This window comes from Sinocyclocheilus anshuiensis, unplaced genomic scaffold (genome assembly GCF_001515605.1).
Source record: "Sinocyclocheilus anshuiensis isolate Anshui unplaced genomic scaffold, SAMN03320099.WGS_v1.1 scaffold465, whole genome shotgun sequence".
In the NCBI taxonomy this organism is placed as follows: domain Eukaryota; kingdom Metazoa; phylum Chordata; class Actinopteri; order Cypriniformes; family Cyprinidae; genus Sinocyclocheilus; species Sinocyclocheilus anshuiensis.
In genome coordinates this window covers 973,455-992,738 of record NW_015539898.1, presented here as the reverse complement: position 1 = coordinate 992,738, position 19,284 = coordinate 973,455, and the positions used below count along the sequence as shown (strand labels likewise).

Below are 19,284 nucleotides of genomic sequence, written 5' to 3'. Positions count from 1 at the left end.
ATTCACGAACAGCTTGTAACACTCCAAAGAGAAAGGAAAACTTGAAATCGCATCATATGACCCCTTTAAATAACTTTTTTGTACTTTCTCAAATGATTAAATGATCCATTACGCCGTCCTCTTTATTGTTGCTTAGTAATTTTTGTGTTCTTTAGCTATGGCATCTAACACTTTAGTTCTTGTCGCCATTTCCGTTTCATTAGCATCTGTTGCTTAAAGTCCCTAGTATTTTAAAAAGTCTCATTGCATTGTCAGTGATTCAACTGTAAAGTTACGAAGCTACGAGAATACTTTTTTGCGCGAGCGTGTGGTGGAGCTGACCCAGATCCGGCGTAATGACGTCATCACGCTCGCTTCATGGTACTGTCATGAACGCGCACCCAAAGTGACGCAGTAGAGATGAAAATGTGGAATAAAGTCATTATTTTTGTTTTCTTTGCGCAAAAAAGTATTCTCGTAGCTTTGTAACTTTACAGTTGAACCACTGATGTCACACGGACTACTTTGTCGATCATCTTGGTACTTTTCTGGACCTTGAACGTGGTAGTTATCTTACTGTCTATGGGAGGGTCAGAGAGCCCTCATATTTCATCAAAAATATCTAAAATTGTGTTCCGAAGATGAACGAAGGTCTTACGGGTTTCGAACAACACGAGGGTGAGTAATTAATGGCAGACTTTTCATTTTTGGGTGAACTAACCCTTTAATGCTGAATGACTTTTTCTCTGTCTTCCTCTGCTAATGGTCTCCTGCAGCAGTGTTTGTCCAAAGCTATGTCTGATTATGATCTAATAGATGAATTCTTCTACAATCTCTCCGATGAGGATGCCAATGAGAAGTGGGTTCATAATTGCCTCGCAAATTGATTTAAATAGTGTTTTAATACAATTGCTTTTAACTGCTAATCTAAAATCAGCCATTCTACACATCTGGGTTCAGATCTGAGTTAGTAAACCGTTTCTTCAGTAGCTGAGCTCCTAAATACTAAATGTTGTGCAGGTGGACAGCAGTGGCCTGGCCCTGCATGATCCTAAACCAGATGGAGAGAGTGAAAGCCCAGCATGCTGAGGATGAAGAACGCTTCCTTAAAGCTGCAGTCCGTAACTTTTTTTGGTCAAAAATGACCCGAAATCAATATTTGAGCAAGTACATAACCAGCCAGTGTTCAAAACTATCGCCTTACTTGCGCCCGATTCACAACTGTTAGCTTATAATAATGTTTTCTAATTTGAGTGGTACGGGTAGGTTTTCGCGGGAAATTCGAGCATGCTGCTGCGTCATTACGTCATGTCTGTAAACATAAAGAAGTTGTCCCGGCTACTAGGCTATCGCATGTGAGGATCCTGCAGGTGGCGCATCATTTATAGCCTTTTCTCACAGCAGTTGGAATAATTAAGCTTTTTGGGTTAAAAGAATTTCTTAATATGAAATTCGAATGGTATGACAATTAGATATTAGACTGTACAGAAATTGGAATCTACACGCTAATACACACTATACTCATAGTCACGCAATAATTTGAGAATAAAGTATAACAATAATAACTGTTTGATGTGATATGAGCTAACCGATCTTTAGATTAAATCACCGTATCGGAGAAATGACAAACAACAAGCCCTACTCTACACTGCCCAAAAAACTCACTTTAAATATATAAAATATAAAAACTCTTTAAATATAAAAAACGTAGGCCTACTTACAGTCTTTGAGTCAGAACAGCCGGAATTGTAGTCTACTCTCCCAGGATCCCAAAGAGAAAGGAAAAATTGAAATCGCATCATATGACCCCTTTAAGATCCAGCTTGTTGACCAAAACAGCTTCCTGGATCTCTTGAACTTCCTGCAGGTCAGACTCACTGATCATTATTATGTGCATTATCAGTAGGGACTCATTTCCTGTTTTACTTTTTAAGGAAACTATGCTCATCATTTAGTGAAATAAATCATTCCATAAAGTCAAGAATGTGATTTTTTTTTTTGCCTTGAATAGTCACTCTGGGCATCCTGGCATGCAGAACCATCACTGGGAACTTCTTTCTGAATGTATTAACATGAATATAAAGTCTACAGCAAACCTCACCTTTTCCCTTTGTCTGGAGCTGGGCCTACAAAATCATGTGGAGGAAATCACCCAAGTGGCTCAGGAGGCTGGAAAAGTAGCACCGATTTAATTATTTCGTTTCTTCTGCATAGGCAGCCAAGTTTTATCACAAGCTAATCTTGTCAGTGGTGAATTACTCCTTTATATTTAATCAACACACATAAAAAATCAATTAGAATGTATTATTTAATTAATGATTTAAATCAGAAATTATACAAATTAACATCACAGGAACATTTTTGCTTGTTGATAATTTATTTATTTTTTTTCTGAATTGCATAACAGAACAATTCCAAATATATATTATGGCATATGACAGTATTTTTTCAGTACATAGGCTCTGAACAAGATTGAGGAGGAATGGTCAACAGTGATGTTTGAGGTGATGCCTTACAAGGAGATGGGGACTTACATCTTGAAGAGCCCAGACGAAGCTTTTCAGCTCCTTGATGACCACATTGTCATGACCCATGATGACAGGTTTATGACAGGTAAGCCAATCATCCTGCAGGTATGATTCTGAAATCCACAAGGTGAAGTACTTTTTGTTTGTTTAGTTTACATGTAGGTGTTTTTGCAAAAACAATAACTAATTGAATTTCTTCATTAAGACATGTTATTTAAGGGTCTTAAGTATTTTTCCCAAAAGTCTTTCACTGCGGTGCTCTGCTGGTAGGATGTATTAGAAGAGTGGCTTATCTGTCAGCGGTCGTGGCTGTACATGGAACCTATTTTCAGCTCTGATGACATCAACCGCCAGCTGCCTGTGGAAGGGAAGAGGTATCAGACTATGGAGCGCACCTGGAGAAAGATCATGAAGACTGCCCTTGATAACAGTTAGGTGAGCATGGTCAGACTACTTAATCATATTATATTAGATTTGTCAGTGGTTCATCAAAGAATTGAAATGTGGGCTTCCGGTTAACATGACGGTGTGAACGGCTGCATAATCAGTAGCTCCCGATAGTCAGACAGATTTTACCCTTGAAATTCAATTCTAACATCTGCGTCACACGGATACGCTGTTTTCGTTCAGATCAAATCACAACAACGTAGGAAACAGATCCGGCGTGATGCAGCTGACACAGAACAGCATACGTTGTTTACATCCAGCTGATACTCTCCAAAATGGCGCTACAGGGTGATGCGGAGGAGACGAATTGTTGAATAAAGTCTTTTTTTTTTCTTTTGTGCAAAAAAGTATTCTCGTAGCTTCGTAAAATTATGGTTGAACCCCTGATGTCACATGGATTATTTTACCGATCTCCTTGCTACGTCTCTGGATTTGGGAACATTTTTGTTGTATTGCTGTCTATGCAAGGTCAGACAGCTCTCAGATTCCATCAAAAATATCTTAATTTGTGTTCCGAAGATGAACGAAGGGCTTACGGGTTTGAAACGACATGAGGGTGAGTAATTAATGACAGAATTTTCATTTTTGGGTGAACTATCCCTTGAAGAGGGAAAATCCTGATATGAATGAGGTTTGATGATTCACAATATTTGTATGCGTGTTTGCACTGCAGTGTTCTTTTAAAAGTTTTTGAACTTTTTTTCTGCAGTTTAATCTCTTATTTAAGCACCACAGATATAAAATCATCTGCTGCTAAACTGATTGAAAGTGAAAGTGACGTGACATGTGGTGACCCATACTCGGAATTAGTGCTCTGCATTTATCCCATCCAAAGTGCACACACACACCGTGAACACACACCCGGAGCAGTGGGCAGCCATTTTTGTTGCGGCGCCCGGGGAGCAGTTGGAGGTTCGGTGCCTTGCTCAAGGGTACCTCAGTCATGGTATTGAAGGTGGGAGAGAGCGCTGTACATTCACTCCCCCCACCTAAAATCCCTGCCGGTACGAGACTTGAACCCACAACCTTTGGGTTACGAGTCCGACTCTAACCATTAGGCCACGATTGTATGATTTATGCAGGAGCTGATATGTCTGCATGCCATCAGAGATGTCAGTGTACCAAAGTTCCTTCAGGACGACCTCGAGCTCTTCAATGGCATTGTGTCTGACCTCTTCCCCAAGATCCGTGAAGATCACCACCCTAGAAGAGTCCATCAGGAATGTCTGTGCAACCAAGTGCCTTAAAGATGTTGATGGTGAGTGCCGTAGAATTATATAATTTATAAGAGAACAGAAAAAAACAATAGCAAATAATCTTTCTTACCAAAATGATTGTGGAATTATCATTAGCTTTATCATTGTTTATTTGCTCCAATGCTGTAATTTGAAAAAAAAAAAAAGTGAATTTAAATGCTAAAATTTATTATTCAGGAAATTTATTTTTAGTGTTTTTTTTTTTCTTGTCTTGCAGGGTTTATAACCAAGTGTATTCAATTGTATGAGACCACTGTAGGCAGACATGGTCTAATGTTGGTAGGACCATCAGGCTCTGGGAAAACTAAGGTTAGCTTCACTAGTACACAAACCAGTGCACAAATGAACAAGCTGCAACAAATAAAATCCAAATTCTGATTCTGGAATTTGCTTTTCTCTCACTCAATACTTATAGTGTTATGAAGTCCTGGGAGCAGCAATGACGGCCCTGAAAGGCCGACTCTCAGTTAGTAGAGGAGTATATGAGGCTGTACAGACCTATGTGCTTAACCCAAAATCCATCACTATGGGGCAGCTTTTTGGAGAATTTGACCAGCTTACTCATGAGTGGTGAGTGCACACTGGATTTTTTGTATTAACAATACTGTTCAGATTGACGTAGCTGATACCCCTCTGGGCAGCGCTCCAGTTGTGCTTTGAGCGACCTGAGTTTAAGTTCCCGGACCTTTCCTGATCATGCACCACCCCCGCCAGCCCCCCCAGACTCTCTCTCATGACAGTTCTAAGCTGCGTTTCTCAAAAGCATCATAAACTAAATTGATCGTAGAGACTTGTGCTATGGTGCTACAATCTACTTAGGATTACGATGCTTTTGGGAAACGCAGCCCTATAATATCCAATCTTAAAGGGATAGTTCACCCAAAAATGAAAATTACACATGATTTACTCACCCTCAAGCCATCCTAGGTGTATATGGCTTTCTTCTTTCAGACGAATACAAAAGTTATATTAAAAAAATGTCCTGGCTCTTTCAAGCTTTATAATGGCAGTGAAAGCTTGGAAGAGTCAGGACATTTTTTAATATAACTCAGATTGTATTTGTCTGAAAGAAGAAAGTCATATACACCTAGGATGGCTTGAGGGTGAATAAATCATGGGGTAATTTTCATTTTTGGGTGAACTTTCCCTTTAATAAAGGGAAACATTTCTTAAAAAGAAATCTTGAGAAAAAAAAGACAATACTTTACAGGTTGTTAAAAGTAACCCACACTGTTCAATTACAGGACAGATGATATATTGTCTTGTCTCATTCGGGATGGAGCTGCCTCTATGGACCAGGAGAAGAAGTGGTACATGTTTGATGGACCTGTGGATGCTGTATGGATCGAGAACATGAACACGGTTCTGGATGACAACAAGAAACTGTGTCTAAGTTCTGGAGAGATCATCAAACTCTCTGACATATGAGAATTTCTGTTAATGGCCACTATTTGCCTCTCTGTGTTGTACCTCCTTTGTGTAACTATAATAATTTTCTGTGTTTTTCTGACAATGTTTTGGCCCTCAGGTGATGACTATGATATTTGATGTGCAGGATTTGGCAGTGGCATCTCCTGCCACGGTTTCTCGCTGTGGCATGGTGTATCTTGAGCCCAGTATTCTGGGTCTGATTCCATTCACAGAATGTTGGCTCCGCACCATTCCTGACACGTTTCAGCTCTACACAGATCAACTCAACTCTCTCTTCCCAAGATTCTTACAGGTGATTGGTCCTGTAGTGTTTTACGTATTTTTATTTTTAAATATAAATTGAATTAAGTGGTCTATAGAATGTGTCTGTTGATCAAAATCTGTTGATCAAATAAAAGTAAACATAATGTAAGGTATGTGGTTCGTTGTCTAGCAAGGTTTTGAGGTGTGTTGCCTCAGGACTCCATCAAATTTGTCAGAAAATCAGTGAAGGAGATGATCTCCTCCATGGACAGCAATCTTGCCTGCTTTCTGCTCAAACTGCTGGACTGTTTCATTCAGCCCTTCATCCCACGAGAGGTCAGAGAACTTTTTAGTATTACAGTGGATAAACTAATCTATTCATGGTTAAACTGAATTGTGTGTGTGTGGTCAGGGTAAGAAGCCTCCTTCCCAGGAGAAACTGTCTCGGCTGCAGGAGCTGATTGAGCCCTGGTTTATCTTTTCACTCATATGGAGCATTGGAGCTACAGGAGATGCTGCCGGCTGCCAACGTTTCAGTTCATGGCTCAGGGGCAAGATGGTTGAAGAAAAGGTCAATAGCAGCATAAATTTATCATGAATCAGCATGAATCAGTGCTATCAGCAATGATTTACATGCTGTAGATAATTAAACAGAAGTGCCACAGAGTATTCAAATATTTTTTATTGCTTTTTTGTCCGTTTATTTATTCAGAGCTGCACACTGCATTTTGCAAACCTTGTTTGTTTGTTTTTCAGGTTCAACTGTGTTTCCCTGAGGAGAGACTAGTGTACGATTACCATTTAGATGATGCAGGAATAAGTTGTTTTGATGAGGAGGAGGAGGAGGGATAAGAGAGGAAGGTGAGAATGTTTTCTGGAATATTTAATTTAATTTACAAAACATTTTTGAGAGATACTTTTGATTAATAGAAATGACATTTTTAAATAATAAAATAAATATACATTCATTTGATTATTCGAATGCTTCAGGTACAATGGGTCAATTGGATGAAATATGCCCAGGAAGTGGTCATCACCCCAGAAACTAGCTACTCTGACATCTTTGTGCCCACAGTCGACACTGTTCGAATGTCCTTCCTGATAGACATGCTGCTTTCCAATAAGAAACCTGTGGGTAGTTTTGACTCTCATTCTGCATGCAATCAACTTAATGTCATACGTATGTGCTGCTAAGCTTGTTTCCTTCTTTGATTTGTCAGGTCTTGTACATTGGGCCAACTGGCACAGGGAAGACCCTGACCATATCAGACAAGCTTCTGAAGAACATGCCTGCTGAATACATCACTCACTTCCTAATTTTCTCTGCTCACACCTCCGCCAACCAGACTCCAGACTATATTGACAGCAAACTTGACAAAAGGTTCTTCCAATGTCTCTTCCTCTCATTAGTCTGTTATTGATATTTTTTTTTCTCTGTACATATTGTTTTCATTACTAGATTTTGTATTTACATGTATCTTACTTGTAGATGTAAAGATGTGTTTGGGCCTCCTTTGGGAAAATATTTTATTTTTCTTTATTGATGATCTGAACATGCCCATGCTGAAAACATATGGAGCTCAGCCTCCCATTGAACTGCTGCGCCAGTGGAGGCTGGTATGACAGGAAACAGATAGGTGTGTTTGCAAATCTTGTATGCAGGAGTTATTTTAAATGGTGATAATATTTTTTACTGTATTTTTGCTCAAATAAATGGTCTTGATGAGGATAAGAGACTTCTTTCAAAAACATTTTAAAAATCATACCGACCTTAAATTTTTGAATGATAGTGTACAAAAATACTTCGTATAAACTTCGCATGTGCCATGGGCCCTCCTGGCGGGGGCAGGAATTCCATCACTCAATGCTTCACCTGCCACTTCAACTTCAATTCACTGAGATGGAGGACGCCAGCAAGAGGAAGATCTTCTCCACCATCCTGGGGAACTGGAAGGGTGAGTGACAGTCATCATGCGGGCATCTAGATATGAATGTATTTTAATGTGGGTTTTCAACAGGAAACACCTGTCAGAAGCTTTGGTAGTATGTTTTTGATGTTCTGATTTGTTTATTTTTTCTTTTCTTTTTCTTTTTTTTTACAGATGGAAATATGAGTAAAAAGGACCCAGGCAGTAAGCTTGACACAGGGAGAGAAAAAAAAAGATAGACAGAGAGAATGAAGAGAGAGATAAATCATTAAATGTCAAATTTCTTATTGAGATTTATATATATTTTAATATAAGTTACTAATGTATTTCTGGAATGAGTCAAAGTTTAATGTCAACATTGAGCTTATATTGATTTACTGTATATGTCACACTCACAAAATGGATTTTGTCACACAAGCTCATTTTGTATTTATAATTTTTAGAGAAAATTCCAGAAATTAAACCGTTCAATGAGCCACTAGTGGATGCAACAATCAGGGTGTATGCCACTATTACCTCTGCTCTTCTACCCACACCTGCTAAATCCCACTATACGTTCAGCCTGAGGGACCTCTCAAAAGTCTTCCAGGGCATCCTGATGGCAGAGGCTGGGAAAATAGAGGTACCATCATTAAAGTCTTTTTTAGATATTTCATGTTTTATCTATTCAAATCTTCATAAAATCTTTTGTGTCATCTCTGTTTACTCAGAATAAAATACAGCTATTGCAGCTTTGGTATCATGAGAGCTGCAGGGTGTTCCAGGATCGACTGGTCAGTGATGAGGACAGGAAGTGGTTTGACCAACTCCTCCACACTCACATACAGGAGTTTGGGTGCAAGATTGAGGAGATGGTCCCATACCAGCCAGTCTTATATGGGGACTTCATGTTCCCTGGGGCTGTCAACGTCTACCGGCTGATTGAAGATAGAGAAAAAGTAAATTGGGCTTATTCTGCCTTGTATTGATTTGGTTACATGCTTGCTTCACATATCAGTGATACCTCAAATTGTGCGGATATTACATTTCTGAAAGATCAGAGCAGTGTTATTTTATTTTGGGTGATATACGATTAGAGTTTTTGTTGATGGTTCGAATTCGATTTTATTTGTGTTTTCTGTTTTCATTTAAATTTTAAAGGTTTTGATTTATTTATTTTTTTTCATTTTTATTATTATTATTTTTTTAGATATGTATATATATATAGTGTTTTTTTTTGTTTTGTTTTTTTGTTTTAATTTTAGGTTCTTTATTGTAACTGTTTTAGAACTTTAAACAAAAATTTGAAATGTTGCCTTGCCAGCTAGCTGAAATAAAATAAGTAGATTTTTTTATATATACAGTATAATTCATTTCAGTTCATGTTTATTTTATTTCAAGTGATTTTCTTTTAAAGATAATAACCCTGGATCAGGCTTTTGTGTGGGCAGCCACTCTTTGTTAAAATGTAGCCTCTTTATTTTTTTGCCATATTGCTTGCTTTGGGAAGTATTTAGCAGAACACAATTGGTTTTTTAAATCAAAGTTTTTTTTTAAAGTTTTGTTCTGTATCCACTAATACAGCTGGCCCGTGTGATGGAGGAGTACATGGATGATTATAACCAGACCAGCACCACTAAGATTAAGCTGGTGTCGTATCAGCCGTATCCTGCGCAAGCCCCTGGGGAACGCTTTGCTGTTAGGAGTTGGTGGCAGTGGATGCCAGTCCCTTACCAGGCTTGCCACACACATGTGAGAGCTGAAGAGTTATCATGCAGAACCCATAAAATATAATTAGCATCACTAATGAGAGTCAGTTGAATAAGGCTTTATTTTATCAAAACCAGAAGTTATACTGACCCACTGAATTGAAACTGTATTTAAACCTTAACATTTTTGACATCAATACTTTTGTTAAAGTGATTCTTGCCTGTAAACGTTTTGCTCTGCCACCCATGTAGAACTGAAAAGAATTATTATGTCATGCCTGGAACACATATGCCAGCAACGTTCAATATCAATACCAGCTATTTGAACACATCTAATAAGCTGTGACATATAATACAAATACATAATTTTACAATAGACACAATATTTATACACAAAGAAATCTAGATTTTTTTTTTTCAAAGTTATTGCTAGAATGTGTTTAATGGGGCAACATTTGAAAGTAGACACTAGCCAGATATTAAACTTTAGTTATTACTTTTGATCATTGACTCAAAGATGTCTCTATACATGGCCACCCACAAAGAAATGATTACAGTGTGACTCCTGCCATTATATCACAGCATCATATTAAACATTCAGTCATTCATTCATATGTCCATTTGGAAACCGTCCATAAGTGATACAACAAATTAAAGACCTCATCTTTGGCTTCATTGTTGAACACAGATTTTCTGATTGTGACTGTCCTTATTTTGTCTGGGCTGCATATGAGTGCTTCCAGATTGAACTCTCCAAGAACTATGGACTTCTAGAGTGGAAAGAGGACATCAAAAGCATCATGCTAAAGGCTGGTTTGAGGAATGTGCAAATCACGTTCCTGTTTGTGGATACACAGGTGAGATCACAGATTATGAACATTTTCACATTATTTACTAGATTTTAAATATACTGATTTTTTAAAAAGACGTCGCTGTACTTCTCGTCCAGTGTGCGACCGCCTTTATGCTCACTAAGGTTGTTTTTATTTGATAAAAAAAAAACGCAAACACGGTAATATTGTCAAATATTGTTGCAATTTAAAATAACTGGTTTCCATTTGAATTTATTTTAAAATGTAATTTATTCCTGTGATGGCAAAGCTGAATTTTCAGCAGCCTTTTCTCCAGTCCTCAGTTTCACATGATCCTTTAGAAATGTTCCTACGTTCCAAAAAGATTTATCTGCAAGAAAATCACTCGACACTATTGGCAAACACACAACAGCTTGTTGTCCAAGTCTTTAACACATTTCTTCTGTCTTACCTGCTGGTTTTCAGATTAAGAATGAATCTTTCCTGGAGGATGTGAATAACATCCTGAACTCAGGCGATGTGCCAAATCTTTATACTTCTGAGGAGCTGGAACGTATCCTGATTCCCATGAAACCTGTGGTTCAGGACATGGCCCAGCAGCCTACAAAAGCTAACCTAATGGCAGCCTATGTCAAGAGAGTCCGCAGCAACATCCACACTGTTCTCTGCATGAGGTTTACTTTTGATATTAATACATGTATTGGTATTTCACTGCTACAGGTAATCTATACAAAAACTGTTCAATTCAGAGTTTTAGTGTAGAACTAGATTTTTTTTGTCTGTTGTCTCATTTGTTAGAAAGATATTCCATGATATTTCAGCTTGGAACATATAGTAAACCGGTTCTTGCATCTCAAGACCTCTGTTCTCTGTCTCCATCTACAGTCCAGTAAAGTGTCCCGGGCTCGCCTTAGGCAGTTCCCCTCACTGGTCAACTGCTGCACCATTGACTGGTTCAGTGCATGGCCACAGGAGGCACTACAGTCTGTAGCAACATCTTTCCTCAATGAGCTTCCAGAACTGGTGGCCAGCCCTACTACCAGCCAAGGCCTAGTCAGTAAATGTGTGTGATGTGCGTGTGTAAATGTATACAAGAGCTTAAAACTGACCTGTTGTCTCTCTGTACAGGCACTGATGTGTGTTGAGATCCATCAAATGGTGTCCAGGAAGTGTGAGCAGTACCTGGCTGAACTTTCCCGCCACAACTACATCACTCCTAAGAGTTACTTGGAGCTCCGTCCTCAGCATCTTCTCATCTCTGATTGGCCAGAAGAAGCAGGAGCTACACAGCGCTCGACTGCGAATGAAAACCGGCCTGGACAAAGTGATTTGGGAAACATCTTATTCTTCCTACACATCCTACACTATCTACAAACATGTTTTATGATTGTGTGTGTATGTGTGTAGTTGCTGAGAACAGCAGAGGATGTGAGCAAGATGCAGGAAGAGTTGGAGATGATGAGGCCTCAGCTGGAGGAAGCAGCCAAGGACACTGTGATCACCATGGAAAAAATAAAAGTGAATAAAACATAAAAAAATAAAAAAAAATTATGAATGCAAACAGGAATGAATAAAATTCCATACTGAGTTTTGTTGCCTGAGATATATGTGTGTGTGTAGGAAGACAGTGGTAGCTGAGGAGACCCGTGTAGCGGTGTAGGCTGAGGAGGCTAAAGCCACTGAAAAGGCTCGTGTGGCACAGGCCATCACTGATGATGCTCAGAAAGATCTGAATGAAGCGCTTCCTGCCCTTACAGGAAGCTTAGGAGGATCTGGCTGTAACACAGCGCATTCTGGACCATGCTAAAGAGAAACTAGCAGCTGTAGAGGAGGGCATTGCCACCCTGCAGGCCAAGTATCATGAATGCCTGACCAAGAGAGATGAGCTAGATGCCAAATGTCAGCTGTGTGAGAACAGATTGATCCGTGCAGATAAGGTGAGTGGAGGAAAACCATCTGAACTGTATAATTTTCCATTTATCTCACTGTAACATTGGCCTGTCAAACTTACCTTTTTATCATACCTGCCTGATTCTCATCAGTATGATGAGATATATGATATATATAGATAAATATGATATACATATACGTATATATATATATATATATACAGTATATATATATATGACTAGTGAATATTTTTTGTAGAAGTTTACTATACTTTGAGTTTATACTGAGCACATGGAGGTTCAGACACAGGATATTGTTGTGTGTGGCAGCTGATTGGTGGTCTGGCTGATGAGAAGGTGCGCTGGAGAGAGACAGTTCGCTTTCACAACGAAACACACAGCGGATTGAGTGAGCGGCGCCCGGCGGATTCGACAAAGGACCTCGCTTTTCAGACCGATGAGCTTTATAAGAATCAATGCGTTTCAGAAAGGTGGGGCATAGAGGAGAAACAATAATGTAAAGTATGTGGAAAATAATGTGTTTTTTGAACCTTAATGTTCTTTTTAGCAACATCATATGACCCCTTTAAACCATTAGGTTAAAGTGACTGCAGCTGAGGCGACTGAGAGGGACATTGATGCCACACGTCTGGAATATGTCCCAGTGGCTGTCAGAGCCCAGATCCTCTTCTGTGTGTCTGACATTCTGTCAAATGTGGACCCCATGTACCAGTACTCTCTGGAGTGGTTCCTGGGGATTTTCATGAGTGGCATTGCCAACTCAAAGAAAGCAGGTGAAGATATGCCCTTCTATTATTGACCTTCGTCACTGAAGAAACTGCAAAGGTTTTTTAGACCAGTGGTTATCAAGCTTTTTGACTCCAAGGTCATTTTCCATTACCCACAACAATATTCAAAAAAATTAAAGTTATTTGTGATTTACTGGATAAGGATAAAGGTTTTTACAAATATTTTTACTGACAATTTCTACCCAATAAAATTGTTTAGAGCTTGGAAAATGCCTATGGAGATTTTTATTTTATTTTATTAATTTACACGACTTTTCCAGTACTAGAAATTAATTTTGAAATATAGCTGTAAGATCTTTATCCAGGTTTACCAAGACAGTGGGAACCACAGTTTTAGACATCTTATAGACATTTACAGTAATAGTTAACCCTTACTCTAACCCATAAATTAACAAACTGATTAACTAACTGTATTGGCTTATTTCCCCACAGATAAAGTAGGAAGGAACATATTTTCAACATTAATGAGTTCTTCACCTTCAGCTTGTACAGTAACATCTGTCGCAGCCTTTTTGAGAAACAAAAGCTGATGTTTGCCTTCCTCCTTTGTTCCAGAATCCTGACGAATGACAGCAAGATTGATATGGTTAGCAAGAAAAAAAAACAGGGTTAAATATGTCTCTGTCTTCATCTCAACCTTTTTACTTTTTATTATTTTTCTTTCCATCCAACAAATATTTATGGCAAATGTTTATCAGAGATTATCAGTATCAGAGACCACACAAGCATGTTTTAAACAAGTTAATTAAGTGCATTCTGTCTCCATTTTCTTTTGATCTTTATCACTCAAGCTGTTTTTAATAATGATAATATTTATTCCACTATACATTCAGCTTTATTTGATTGTGCTGTGATAGAAGCAAATGAACAGTCAACACTGAGTCTGCTGAGATCATTGTCTATGTTTGTAGTGATGAAGAAATAATAACAAAGTATAGAAACATCTTGAGGACGTGGATGTGACCCATTTGCATATAAATGTCCGTGTGTGTACAGGCTGAGTGGCGATACTTGTTATCAGGGGGCGGCCCCAGCATCAGGCTCCAAATCCTGCTCCAAACTGGCTCTCCATGAGAACCTGGCAGGACATGCTGTCACTGAGCACCCTGCCCACTTTCAGTAACCTACCAGAGAGCTTCTCCAAACATGAATCTGCATTCAAGAGTATATTATATTGTATATACTATACAAGCAGCCACACTTGTATGCCCTATTAGAGGTCGTAAATGGTATTGTTATTGTGCATGTCAGGTTTAGATTCTAATTTAATAAGCATGTGTATGTGAACAGGGAGCCTCTTCCAGGCGAGTGGGACAGTGGTTTAGACTCATTTCAGAAGCTGTTGGTTCTGCGCTGTCTGAGAGCTGACCGGCTCACTCATGGCCTGCAGGACTTTGTGGCTTCACAACTGGGTCAGAACTTCATCGAACCACAGGTACCCACACATATGCTCTACATACACTGCACTCATATCATCATATAATAGCATTAACAATCTAATAACATTTTGATATTAACAGAACAAAAAAGAACACTGTAAATGTAAGAAATGTAAGAAAATGAAAGAAATGTAAGAAGAATGTAAGAGAGGTCATGAAGTTTTCAAAGAAGATGAGCACTATCTCCCTTGGCCAAGGCCAGGTCAGAACACAGAACCTTCAGAAATAAACATATGACATATGCACAAACTGATATCATAAATGTAGAGTCTGACTAGGCTGTCTTTGCAAAAAACAAATAAACAATTTTAAGTACGTCCTACATGCCATTTTAGTTCAAAGTATCCACCCTCACACCTTTGAGACCCTGAGCCTAAGATACTCCACACACATTGTTTTTTCAGAAGACGGATGCTAATAAAAGATGACTTCCCACCCTAGTGCTAATTATGTTCCTATTTAAAGTTTCTTAAAGACTGCAATGTTCTGTGCCACCTACTAAAGAACTGTGACATACTTGACCTGCAGGCTCACACCAACCAATTTACGTAAATATTCAACATTACACTAGTGTCATAACAACGTAAACTTGCAGATCATGTCTTTAGTGCAAGTACTTGCCTTTAGTGCATACGTTTTAATAACTTTTTAAAGTCTTTTGATATGTATTTACTGTATATGTTTGTTATAGCTTACGGTAATAAACTGAAATGTGTCCAGTTAAACATGGACTAAAACTGTCTGAAACCACTTCCATCACCTATATAGTGAACTATATTGGGTTTTAATATAGTGTCTGAATTCTGAGTGAACAGCTTAATTCCCTACATTCATTCATACAGTGCACTCTGATTTCTAGTATTTGATGTGATGTACACTTGTTTCAAAATATAGACAATATAAATAAATTTCCCTCACTTTATTTCATTCACACCTTGCTAATATTGTGCACTCATCTGCTATGCATTGTATAGGCATTTATTAGTGATGGATGAGTGAAAGAGTGAGTGATTTTGGACACACTATAAGACACTATATCTGTGTATATTTGAGTATATATTGACTATATTAGGCTATTTCAGCTATATTAGCTATTTCAGCATTTGTTGTATGTCAGGGCCCCAGTGCTGAGGCTATGATGCTCAGTGCCATGGAGAAAGGACAGTGGGTCTTCTTCCAGAACTGCCACCTTGCTCCCAGCTGGATGCCATCTCTGGAGAGACTCATTGAAAACACTGATCCTGACAAAGTTTGACACACCTGACTAGCTATTTCAGTTTCTATTGACTGTTTGTCAAAGAAATCTATTCTTCGTATTATATTTGTTTTTTCAAAAGTTCATTTAAATATATTGGAAAAACCTGTTTGTGATGTAGGTCCATCGGGACTTCCGTCTTTGGCTCACTAGTCTGCCCAGCAACAAGTTCCCAGTGTCAATTCTGCAGAATGGCTCCAAGATGACCATAGAACCACCACGAGGCATTAAAGCTAATCTCCTGAGGACCTACGCCAGCCTCACTGATGATTTCATCATTTCTTGCACTAAGGTTCCTGTTGAAAAGAAGCACATGTTTTCAATAAGACCTAACTTTGTCTTTTTATGTTGAGAAAAATTAGTGTGTCATATTTAATTATGATCATAGCAAATATACATTACCGTTCAGAAGTTTGGGGTCGGTATGTTGTTTAATGTTTTAAATAAGACTATTATGCTCACCAAGGCTGCATTTATTTGATCAAAAATAAACAGTAAATTGTGAAATATTATTGAAAATTAATAACTGTTTTCTATTTTAATATATTTTAAAATGTAATTTATTCCTGTGACGGCGAAGCTGACATTTCAGCAGTTGATCACAGCTGAACACACACTTTTGCTGCTTAATATTTTGGTGGAAACCATGATATATATTTTTCGGTATTCTTTGATGAATAGAAAGTTCAAAAGAACAGCATTTAATTGAAATAGAAATTGTCTTTGCTGTTGCTTTTGATGAGTTTAATGCATCCTTGCTTAAAAAAGTATTTTAAAAAATCTTATATTGCCCCCAAACTTTTGAACGCTAGTGTACATATGTAAAAATATAATATGAAATCTTTCTTATTTATAATGTATTTCTTATTTTCTGTCTCTGCATTTTCTTTTGGCAGACAGCAGAGTTTAAGGCTCTCCTCCTGTCTCTGTGTCTTTTCCATGGAGTTTATGGATGGAGATCTGCACATCTGTATCAGCCAGCTGAAAATGTTCCTGGATGAATATCAGAACATCCCATACAAGGCAAAACCAGACGTTCTCTTGCCACACACACAGTTTCATGTCTCTCTATAGAGTATTTCCCATCCTTTGTGCACATCGTTAGTTGATTAAGCATATATTGGGTGACTATAAACATGGCATTTTTAGCAGTTACAGAACATCTTAACATCGGTATTTGCCAGTGGTTATATTTTTATTATGTGTAAAAGAAGCCAAACTCACAAATCATTCTGATCTTGTTTTCATTTTTCTCACTCTTCCTCTCTGTTCAGGTTCTGAAGTATACTGCAGGGGAAATAAACTATGGGGGTTGTGTGACAGACAACTGGGATCGCCGTTGCATCCTAAACATCCTGGAGGATTTCTACTGCCCTGCTGTCCTAGGCCTTGAACACATTTACTCTCCTTCTGGAGAATACAGACAAATCAACACTGAGAACAATGTCAAGGTCCAGAACTGATATCACTTAACCTCAGATATTATGCAAAACAGTAAAGCTGATCTCAGGAACTTTTCCCTCCACAGTCTCACAATTCAGCCCAGTCTTGTGGTCTGTTATGTTTATGTAATCTAATTTTTGTGCAGGGTTATCTGACATACTTTCGTGGCCTACCAATTAAGGACTGGCCGGAGATCTTTGGCCTCCATGTCAATGCCAACATCAGCTTTGCACAAAATGAGATATTTGCTCTGCTGGGAACTTTAGTGAAGCTCCAGCCCAGAGCAGCAGCCAGCGGAGGCAAGTCCAGAGATGAAGTATGTGTCATATTGATTCTACATACATTTATTTGAATTGAATGTGCTAATGTTTATGTAAATACACTATCATTCAAATTTTTGGGGTCAGAAAGTTTGTTTGTTTGTTTGTTTTTTAGCAAGGATGGGTTAAATTGATTACAAATAACAGTAAATACTTTTACATTGTTAAAAATGCTGTTCTTTTTAACTTTTCAAGAATACTAAAAAAAATCAGCATCAGTTTCCATAAAAGCAGTGTTTTTGAGCACCAAATCAGCAAATTAGAACGTCTGAATGTCAGAATGTGTAGAATGTCTGCTGAAAATACAGCTTTACATCACAGGAATAAAATATATTAAAATAGAAAATATTTATTTTAAATTGAAATATTATTTACAATAAAACACAATATTACTGTTTTACTGTATTTTTTAATCAAATAAATGCAGTCTTGGTGAGCATAAGAGACTTCTTTCAAATACATAAAAAAAAATCTTACCAACCCCAAATTTTTGAATGATAATTTATATCTGGTGTATTTTGTATGTATTCATGTTTTGCATGAGACTGTGCTCTTCAATGAGGATTACACGTAGTGAAACCAACCTAAATAGATAGTCTATAGTTTTAGAAGGCCACAAGGTTGTGCAGCATTTCAAACAGCCATGCATTTAATTTTTGATAGCATCCATGTGTTTTCAAATGCAGTGCAGTGAGGTGATTACTATAGCGACTACAGTGCTAACAATTATAGATCATGCTTAACATCTGTGATGTAAAATGCATATGCTTTTCAGGTTTAATGCACACTCTCTTTTCTCCTCTACACATCAAGATCATAGAGGAAAAAGTGGAGGGGATTGTGGAGAAGATTCCCAGTCTCATTAATGTGCAGGAGGTCGTGAATAAATACCCAGTGATGTATGAAGAATCTATGAACACTGTCCTGGTTCAGGAGGTTATAAGGTAAGTTTCTCTCTCATACACATATTCAGTATATGAATAAAATGTGCATAATTAATGTATAAATGATGTACAAAGCCATTTAAATGTACAGTAACTTTCAAAAGGTACAAATAAAAAAGACATTCATACTTTTATTCAGCAAATATACATCAAATTGATCAAAAGTCACAGTAAACACTTTGTGTTACAAAAGTTTTCTGTTTCAAATAAATGATGTTCTACTTTCTATTAATCAAAGAATCGTGTAAAAAAAGTACAGGTTTTCACAAAAGTATTAAGCAGCACAACTGTTGCGACATTGATATTAATAAGAAATGTTTTTTGAGGACCAAATCAGCATTAGAATGATTTCTGAAGGATCATGTGACTCTGAAAACTGGAGTAATACCTGCTGAAAATTTTGCTTTGCCATCATAGGAATAAATTACATTTTAAAGGGGTCATATGATGCGATTTCAAGTTTTCCTTTCTCTTTGGAGTGTTACAAGCTTCGTGAATAGATAAGATCCCTAAAGTTGCAAAGACTAAAGTCTCAAACCCAAAGAGATATTCTTTATAAAAGTTAAGACTCATCTACGCCCTCCTAAAACGCCTCGTTTAAACACGCCCCCACATATCTACGTCACTGTGTGGGAAGATTTGCATAACGCCGCCCAAATGTTCACGCAAAGAAAGAAGGCGTAACTTTATTGTTGCTGCCGCTGCCGCTGCCGCCGCCGCCGCCATGTTGTGAGGACGCTGCGTGTTTCATTGTGAAAGCGAAAATACTTTGTTTGGCCTTCCGAAAGAGGACACGACTAGAAATCAGTGGTTAAGTTGTATTTACAACACTGTTCCAGAACAGTTCAACCCAAATATTCAGATGTGTGCAGC

The 19,284-nt window shown here is 38.0% G+C and overlaps 1 pseudogene; it reads left to right on the top strand.

Moving 5' to 3' along the window:
- LOC107685999 (dynein heavy chain 1, axonemal-like) overlaps positions 1-19,284 on the top strand; it is a 35,572-nt pseudogene that overhangs the window by 14,506 nt on the left and 1,782 nt on the right.